The sequence below is a fragment of the Gekko japonicus genome, unplaced genomic scaffold (genome assembly GCF_001447785.1).
Source record: "Gekko japonicus isolate JY-2015 unplaced genomic scaffold, Gekko_japonicus_V1.1 scaffold1203, whole genome shotgun sequence".
Lineage (NCBI taxonomy): Eukaryota > Metazoa > Chordata > Lepidosauria > Squamata > Gekkonidae > Gekko > Gekko japonicus.
The window spans coordinates 258,922-268,946 of NW_015174878.1; positions in this window are offsets into that span (position 1 = coordinate 258,922).

Sequence of the window (10,025 nt, forward strand, 5' to 3'; positions counted from 1 at the left end):
TTGGTGCTTGGGAGGGGGGCAACAGTGGGAGGGCTTCTAGTGTCCTGGCCCCACTGCTGGACCTCCTGATGTCACCTGGTATTTTTGGCCACTGTGTGACACAGGGTGTTGGACTGGATGGGCCATTGGCCTGATCCAACATGGGCTTCTCTTATGTTCATAAGATGCACAGTATTTAAGGTATTGCATCAGTTGGTAAATATCTTATAGGGCAGAAAGGCAAGGTATCAAGTTTGTAATTAAACACCACTCTCTTCCCAACACAACTCCCAAATCCATTGTTATCACTTCCGAGACCATTGGAATTAGAAGTCCTGTCAGAGAGACAGCAGCCCCTATACACAAACCTGGCCCCAAACCTGCTGGGTCACTGGTGGCTCCAGGGGGCTGCAGTTACATTCCAGGCCTCTCCTCTGGGCCTGTAAGTTGCCATTGCCGTTCAGGCTTGAAAAGTACTGAGACCTACTAGTCAATTCAGCTCTCATACTTTATTAGGTGAAGAACAAGACAAGGTTGTCGGCTCACAGGCTTATATTTGCAACAAAACCCACACATCAAACACCCCCCGTCCCGTATAGGCTATTTACAGTGGTGGAGAGTTCCATAGGCTCTTGCCCGGAAAGCCTAGCCCTCAGATTGGTGCGGGCTGGGATCCACTTGACCCATTGTCTCTGGAAGCGAAGCTCGGGAGTTTCGCATGACCGCGTGGAGACTTAGTCTCGCACACAGTCGGGAATGAATACATTACAAGACCCAGAAATTAGAAGAATGTCAGGTGGGCTGCTGGGCTGAGAAGCAGACATTTCATAACTCCCACATGTAGAGATGCCAGCCTTCAGGTGGGAACTGGGGATCCCTTGGAATTACAACTTATCTCCAGGCTACAGAGATCAATTCCCCTAGAAAAATGGATGCTTTTGAGGGTGGACTGTATGGAAATGTACCCCGCTGGGGTCCCTGTCCTCCCCAGGCTCCATCCCCAAATCTCCAGGAGTTTCCCAACCTGGATCTGGCAACCCTACCCCCCATCCCCCACCAGTGGCCAGGAAGGACCTGGAAACTCCAGGGTTTGACTGTCCCATGGGAATCTCTAAACATTGTGGGATGTAGAAGGGAGCCACCTAACAGCCTGTCTGGCATTCTCCCAGTGTCAAGGGCCAGGGTGAGCTCTTCCAGATTCCCATGAGGCTTTGGGACTCCTCTGGGGCAGTCCTCCAGAAGCCGTGTCTACTGGTCACCAGCTATTACCTTTTAAAGGGTCAGTCAAGAAGAAGAAGAGTTTAGATTTATACCCCACCCTTCACTACCCAAAGGAGTCTCAGAGCAGCTTACAAACTCTTTTCCCTTCCCCTCCCCACAACAGGCACCCTGTGAGGTAGGTGGGGCTGAGAGAGCTCTGACAGAAACTGCTCTTTTTCAAGAACAGCTCTTATCAGAGCTATGGCTTGCCCAGGGTCATCCAGCCAGGTGCAAGTGGAGGAGTGGGGAATCAAACCCGGTTCTCCCAGATTAGAGTCCGCACATTTAACCACTACACCAAACTGGCTCTCAAGTCAAGGCACTACCACACAGCTGATAAGTACAGGGGCTCCTCCTTTTCCCCCTCCCTTCCCCCTTTTAATTCCACATGAGGATGGGGAAGGACATGCTTCGTTTAAATATCAGGAGTGTTGTTCCAGAAACTGTCCGAATGTTTCTAGGACAACTTTCCAGAATGACAGCAATATATCCAACGTTGTCCTAAAATGGCAATCATGCCGTTCACGATTTCCTCATATGGAATCACAATGATCATTTCTGACTTATACACACCTACTCAGGAATAACCCTCATCCCACAATAAACCTCACCCCACAGGCAAACAAGAATTTGAAAAATTAAAGAATTTAAAGGCTGCTACTGCAAAAGTTGTCATGTGATTGGACAACAGCTGCAAGACATTTTGCCACACACAGAGTAGTTTGTTTATCTCTAAGTAACCAGGATGATTTTGCTTCTGGAGAGAGGAAGTCCTGATTCAATAAAGGGGAGATCAGTTCATCTCCTAGAACTGAAAATTTAGGACAAGCAAGCAAGATATGATCCACAGAGTCAATTTTCCTGCTGCCGCAATTAGAGTCTATCTATGAAATCCCATTAAATCTTCCTGACATCAAAACTGAAGGTGGGGCATTCAGACGCGCTAGCATGAATGCCCTTCTGTACTTTGGAAGAATTATCTCAGAAAAGTAGTTTGACATTGTTGTTGGAGGCTGAATGCCCAGGAGTCATTTCCTGCAGGAGTGCACAGGAGCGGAGCTCAGGCAGTAAAGAGCCCGGGGGGGGGGCACATGCAACAAGCCCCACCCACTGCTCTCAGCAGCCCTCAGTCAGATTAAGAAGCAACCAGGTAAGTTGCAGAGAACCCCCATCCCCCCAGCCCAAAACAGTCCAGTGGCACCTTTAAGACCAAGTTTTATTCAGGTACAAGCTCTCCCTCCTTTTCGAGGACAAATCTGCATGTTCCCCCCCCCCAATAGCTAGCAATCCAAAACAGTCCAGTGGAGCCTGAACAGTGGGTGTTGCCTTCTGACACACATCCGGTGACATGAGTGGGTGTGGCATATGCAAATAAGTTATGCTAATGAGTTCTGCTAATGAGCTCTGCACCTCTTTTTCTATGAAATGACCCCTGTGAATGCCTACTGTAAATGTTGAGCACAGTCTGCAGGCTCTAATCGACGTGCTCTCATAGTCAAAGTCTCTCAAACATCTTCTAATTAGCTGTGACAGCTCTTGTCTACTCGTGACTTCTGTCATGTCATGGGTGATACCCAGACATAATTGTTTACAGTCCAGTAATCTGCCCCAATCACTTGTATGGTGGTCCAGCTTAACTACTCCGAGGAGGTTTAGATCTGGGTTTGATTTTAGAGTCCTAATTTTCAAATGGAATGCTGTTCCCCAGGCCTTTGCTTCACATGACATCTCCCCAACTTCCGGTCTCAAGGCTATTCCAGACACACACTGAGGCGTTCCCAGAATATCGTGCAGTAATCTTAGGTATCAACTTTAAAGAGTCAAAGCTCCCTTCACCAGTTTCCCAGGGTGGTCATGTGAGTCTGCATTAGAATGCTTAGATTTGAGTGCAATTGCACCTTAAGAGACTAATTAGACTTTGAGGGTATAAGCGTTTGAGAGTCAAAACTCCCTTCATCAGACAATAACAGTTTCAGAAGCTGGCCATGTTGGTCTCGAGTAGGAAAGCTAAATTAAAGTCCAGTCGGTAAATTAAAGTCCAGATTTTGGGTTTATAAGCTTTCAAGAGTCAAAGCTCCCAAAGCTTTGACTCTCTGAAGCTTGTATCCACAAAATCTTGTTGGTCTCTAGGATGCTTTTTGTTGTTGCCATCCAGTCAAAGCTGACATATGGTGACCCCTTAGATCGGGTGGCCAGGTCTTACATCCTTGCTGGTGGTGCGTGGGAATGAGCTCTCTGGGAGTAGGTGGTGGGGTGATGTCTCCATGAATGACATTCCCAACATGATGATGTCATGTGAAAGTGATGTTATCATGCCAGGGATGTCACACGGTGACGCGCTGCTGTCTCGGGCAAAACTCTAGAGTTTTGCCCAAACTGCCAGAGTGTCGTCGCATGATGTCCCTGGCGTGATGACGTCACTTCCATGTGATGTCATCACATGGGAGATGTCACACCAGGTGGTGGCTGTTGGGGGCGGGGCTTCTCCCTCTGGCCAGTGTTTTCAAGAAAAGAGATGTTCAGAGGTGGTTTGCCATTGCCTGCCTCCACGTCATGAACTTGGTGGTCTCCCTTCCAAATAGTAGCCACAACCAAAATTTTGGGCTAGGATATACGAAATATAACAAAGGAGATCAAATCAGTCAATCCTCAAAGAAATCAACCCTGACTGTTCCCTGGAAGGCCAGATAATGAAACTGAAGCTCAAATACTTTGGCCACCAAACGAGAAGGGAGCACTCCCTGGAGAAGACCCTGATGCTGGGAAAGATTGAAAGTCAAAGAAGATGGGGAAGGCAAAGGATGAGATGGTTAGACAGTGTCATAGATGCAACGAACATGGAACTGAGCAAACTTCAGAGGACGGCAGAAAACAGGAGGGCCTGGCAAGGTCTTGTCCATGGGGTCGCGAAGAGTCAGACTCGACTGTGCGACTGAACGACATACAAAATATTGCAGAAAATTTTAGAAAGGAAAATATCTTTTGTACCAGAATTGTTTTTACTAAATATTCTTCCACAAAATTGTAATAAGCAGGATTCTTATCTTATTTTACATATAATTACATGTAATTACAACTGCCAGAATATTGTATGCTGAATATTGGAGAAGAAAAGAGGTATCTTCAAAAGAAGAGATAATAAATATATTACTAGAAACTGCTGAGATGGATAAATTAACTTTGATTCTGAAAGGACAAAAAGAGGAAAACTTTGAAAATACATGGTCATGATTTTGCAGATGGATTGAAGAATACATTCAATAAGCTGTGTATACAACAAAACTTGAGAACAAGAACACATATAATAATATGTGCAAAAACTTTACCCAAAAATGCAATATGTAGACATTTATCTTTTACCAAGAGAAGTATGGGAACTTAACAGATACTATATGGATAAAGGTAAAGGTTCCCTTGCTCGAAAGCCAGTCGAGTCCGACTCTAGGGTTGCGGTGCTCAGCTCCGTTTCAAAGCCGAAGAGCCAGCGCTGTCCGAAGATGTTTCCATGGGCATGTGGCCGGCATGACTAAACACCAAGGTGCACGGAACACTGTTACCTTCCCACCGAAGTGGTCCCTATTTATCTACTTGCAATTTCTTGCTTTCGAACTGCTAGGTTGGCAGGAGCTGGAACTACAGACGGGAGCTCACTCCGTCATGCGGCAACTCAGGTCTCGAACTGCTGAACTACCGACCTTCCACAGCCTGCAGTTCAGCGTCTTAACCGCTTGAGCCACCGCCAGCTCCACTACTGTATGGATAGATTCTCCCAATGTTTGTATGTATGTATATTTGGTTTGTTTGTTTTGCTGTTGTATGTTTTTGTTATGTCAGATATAAAATAAAATTGTTTACTAAAAACAACCCAGATAGTAGCCACGACCAACCATGGTTAACTTCTGAGATCAGACATGATTGGGCTAGCCTGGGCGAGCTTGGTCAGGGATCTCTAATGTGCTACTGTTTGGTGCCAGTTTGGTGTAGTGGTTAAGTGCGTGGACTCTAATCTGGGAGAACCGGGTTTGGTTCCCCACTCCTCCACTTGCACCTGCTGATGTGACCTTGGGTCAGTCACAAGCTCTGGCACAGCTGTCCTTGAAAAGGAGCAGTTTGTGCCAGAGTTCTCTCAGCCCCACCCACCTCACATGGTGTCTGTTGTGGGGAGGGGAAGGGGAAGGAGTTTGTAAGCCGCTCTGAGACTCCAAGTGAAGGGCAGGGTATAAATCCAGTCTCTTTTCTTCTTCTTCTTCTACTGGACTGAGAACTAGCCATTCAGAATACTTAGGACAGCTGTTTGATTTCATTAAGAATTTAAATAATAACAAGAATATTTTTGTTTTAGGGTTAGGGTTAGGGTTAGGATTCGACACCATTCCCTTGTACCATTTTCTCCTGTCAAAATTTACACATTTCCCATAATTATTTTTTTTTTGGCTATTGCTCCCAGACTGCGAGATGGTTTAAAGTTAAGTTTCATTAATTATGATGTTGCTGAACCACAAGTTATTAACTCGCACTGCCTTTTAATATGGGTTCCCTAAAGGGCTGCTCAGTGGGTTTGGCCACCCCACCCCACCTTAGAGCCCTGGGTGATATTCAGGTTGACACGCCCTTTCCTTTCCCAGCATGCCAAGCCATGTCGAGATGCTTATCTCCAGCATCCTTCCCATAAGCTGGTTGGCCCGATGGTGCCCAACAACAATTGAGTTCCCTTCTCAACTCCTAGGGCCTTCAACGGCTGGTTTGGTTATTTTTTCTCATCCACCACTGTCTTGGAGTGATTTCCAAACTTCCTGTAACCCCATTCACGTGTTACAATGAAGGCACATGCATCTCACCTGTATATGCATGTATCTGCTTGTAAGGAAGGCCCAACAGGTTTTCACTTCACAAATGAAACTGGGGACCACTCGCTGAATACTTGTGGGCTTTGGATTTCACATTGAACTGCACATGTGTTTAATGTATGGTTGCCAGGTCCTCTCCTTGCTCCAGTGGGGGGATTTGGGGAGGTCCTGGGTGGTCAGGGATGTCCCCAAACCCTGCCCCCAAGCCCTGCCTCAAGTGTGAACCCAGCCACCCCTCTCCCTTCCCTCCTGCCCAATTTAAAGAAAAGGGACCACATGGCCTGCTGATCAGCTGGAATGCCCTTTAAATCTTGGAGGGAGGAGGCCGAGGGACGGTCGTGGGCTGCACACTTGGCTTGCAAAAAGACCTTTTAAAGGGCCCTTCAGCTGACCAGCGGGCAGGGGTCATTTCCTGCAGGAGCACACAGGAGCGGAGCTCCGGCAGGAAGGAACCCAGGGGGTGGGCACATGCAATAAGCCCCACCCCCTGCTCCCAGCAGCCCTCAGTTGGGCCACGAGGAGCAAGAAGTAGCCAGGTAAGTTACAGAGCCCCCCCACCCCGCCCCCCCGCACCCCCCCCACAGGCACCTTTAAGACCAAGTCTTATTCAGGTACAAGCTCTCCCTCCTCTGCGAGGACAGATCCCAGTGGCACCTTCAAGACCATGTTTTATTCAGGTACAAGCTCTCCCTCCTCCACAAGGGCAGATCTACAAAACCCCCCCCCCATAGCTAGCAATCCAAAACAGTCCAGTGGAGCCTGAGTGGTGGATGTTGCCTTCTGACACACTTCCGGTGTCAGGGTGTGTGGTATATGCAAATAAGTTATGCTAATAAGTTATGCTAATGAGCTCCTGCACCTCTTTTTCTGCTAAATGACCCCTGCAGAGGGCCATGTGGTCCCCGCCAATCAGTTGAAGCTCTTTAAATCGGGTAGGAGGGGAGAGAGGGGGTCAGTCGGGTGGGTGGTTGCACTTTGGGGCAGGGCTTGGGGGCAGGGGGCCAGCATCCCCAAAAGCGGGGGTTCCCCCACCCGGACCTGGGGGCTGGCAAACCTAGTTGAATGTAACATGACAATTCCTCAATGAATGTATAGAGAACAATCAAGGTTACACTGTACACTGTAACTTGTGAAGAGGACTACTGAAATATAGGGTCTGACCAGCACTAATCCTGAACTAATCCTGTCAGTCCTTAGTTAGGGCCTAACCAATCTCATATGCCTATTAGTTTTATTAGAATAAGCCTATTTGTTTTATTATGTTCCCAAAACATCACCGCACGAAAAAAAATATATATTACTCCTCGGATAAAGCAGCTAACGACAATTTCTGAGATGCAGATATTGCCCAATTGGCTATCAAGCAGGTTGGCGAACTGCATGAGAGAGGTAGCAATTTTTCCTCTTTATACTGTCAAAAGGGAACTAACTTTCATTCCCACACGTTTCGTGTGAGGGACTACGGATGAATAGCGAATGTCTGTTAAATCTAGGGAAAGGAATGTGCCTATTTAGAAACCTTCCCTCTCTGCAAAACACAGAGTGGCCAATTCACAAGTTACAGTAAGTGCACATACGATCCACTGTCAGGTCCTGGAGGTTCTGGGCCCGAGCTCGGTGATGCGGGGTCCTTCAGGGCATGACTTTCAGTGAGATGGCTCCGGCCTCAGTGCAGGGGAAAGGGGTTTACGGGCACCCTGTTTCCTCTCTCCTGCTCGCGGTAGCCCAGCTGCTCTCCTGGTGTCTCTGGGTCTCACCTACACTCTTCCTCCCCAACCTGTGCTACATCTGCTGCTTAAGTCCTCCTCCTCGGGCCAGGATGCCACTGAGCTCTTCAATCCTCTTCAGGTAGGATTTATGTAATGGGCAGGGGTCATTTCCTGCGGGAGCGCACAGGAGCAGTAAGGTGCCCAGGGGGTGGGCACATGCAACAAGCCCCACCCCCTGCTCCCAGCAGCCCTCAGTTGGACCACAAGGAGCAAGAAGCAGCCAGGTAAGTTGCAGAGCCCCCCCCCCCGGCCTGCCTTCAGGTACAAGCTCTCCCTCCTGCAGGACCTTGTTCAGGTCCTGTGCACTCCTGCAGGAAATGACACCTGGCCCCAATAGAAGATGAGTTCATACCACACTGTGTTTATAAGGGAAGGCTGGGCACAGCAGTTTTGCCAGCAAATGGCTGGGAACCATTCTGTGCCGGCTTCAACTACTCTTTCCTTTCTGACCTCCCCATTGACTAGTTTTCATGAGGCAGCGGGGTGTCAGTTCCTAGGGGAGGGGGAACAGCTCAGAGCAGGCCCGTAGCCACAGTGGGGCACCTTGGGGCTAGGCCCCCCACCTTGCTGGCCAGGCCCCCTGACTTCACACCTAGCCCTGGGTGTCACAGCCTTCTCCCCCGGATTAAATTGATTAGCCAGTGCCCCCTAAGAAATTTAAATGCCCCCATGACTTAAAAAATCCTGGTGACGGGCCTGGCCCAGAGGGCATTTCAGAAGGCCTTCAAATGCCCTTTGAGTTCCCTTCCACAGAGTAAGAAAGCTTAGAAGGGCAACTCAAGAGTGGCGCCTTCAATACATCTCCGACAATCCCCCTTTCTGCTAGATCGGTCCTGCTGTATTCAGATGCTGCATACCACCTAGGTCATGACGTGTTTCCCAAAGGCTCATGGGAATGCTTTGGAAGGACTTACCAGGACCTAGGTGGTCTACAGCAGGTCTGGGCTAGCAGAAAGGTGGGGGCTGTTGGAGATTTGATGAAGGTGCCGCTCTTGAGTGCCCTTCTAAGCTTTCTTGCCCTGTGGAAGGGAACTCAAAAGGCATTTAAATGCTTTCTGAAGGCCATTAAATGCCCTCTGAGCTGTCTTTTCCCAGTTCTCAGGATGCCCCTCCCCCAATTCCATGGTGGGAGGGAAAGGGAAGCCCGAGGACAAGCCACGGCCGCTGTCAGCAGCAGGCAGTGGGGGGTTCTCTCTTCAAAAATAAGGTTTCTGGCGTGGCTATTTGTGGGGCGGGGCTAGTCAGTGGCAGCTCCTACCTGGTTAAATGAGCTCCCGGAGGAGATCAGGGCCATGCAGGACCTTGTACAGTTCCTCAGGGTCTGCAAGATGGAGCTCTTCCACCAGGCTTTCGACTAGGAGCCGCCACTACCACCATCACCAACTAACCCGGCTGATAACTGGGAATGGAGTGGCCCTATGACGGTTGGCACTTCAGTGGCGTGGCAGATCGGTACAATTGTACGAGGATGGAGGCAACATCTTCTGGACAACATCTTGTCTTAATTTAAGAGCACTTTATGTAATTTTGATATTTATTCTGTTTTATCCCCAGTAGTCATGTATGCCTGCGAGAGTTGGACTATAAGGAAGGCCGAGCGCTGAAGAATAGATTCTTTTGAACTATGGTGCTGGAGAAGACTCTTGAGAGTCCCTTGGACTGCAAGGAGATCAAATCAGCCAATCCTGAAAGAAATCAACCCTGACTGTTCCCTGGAAGGCCAGATAATGAAACTGAAGCTCAAATCCTTTGGCCACCCAATGAGAAGGGAGCACTCACTGGAGAAGACCCTGATGCTGGGAAAGATTGAAGGTCAAAGAAGACGGGGACGGCAAAGGATGAGATGGTTAGACAGTGTCATAGATGCAACGAACATGAAGTTGAGCAAACTTCAGAGGACGGTGGAAGACTGGAAGGCCTGGTGTGATCTGGTCCATGGGGTCGCGAAGAGTCGGACTCGACTGTGCGACTGAACCACAAAATGCTGTTTTATTCGGTTTTATGTATTGGCACAAGGTGCCCCTGTTTGTTAGCCGCTCTGAGCCCATTCGTGAGGAGGGTGGGATAGAAATGTAAATAAATAAAAATAAATAAATAATTAAGGGGGCAGGGACCCAAAATGCCCCACTGTAGCTACAGGCCTGCCTCAGGAGCCCAATTATTGTAATGT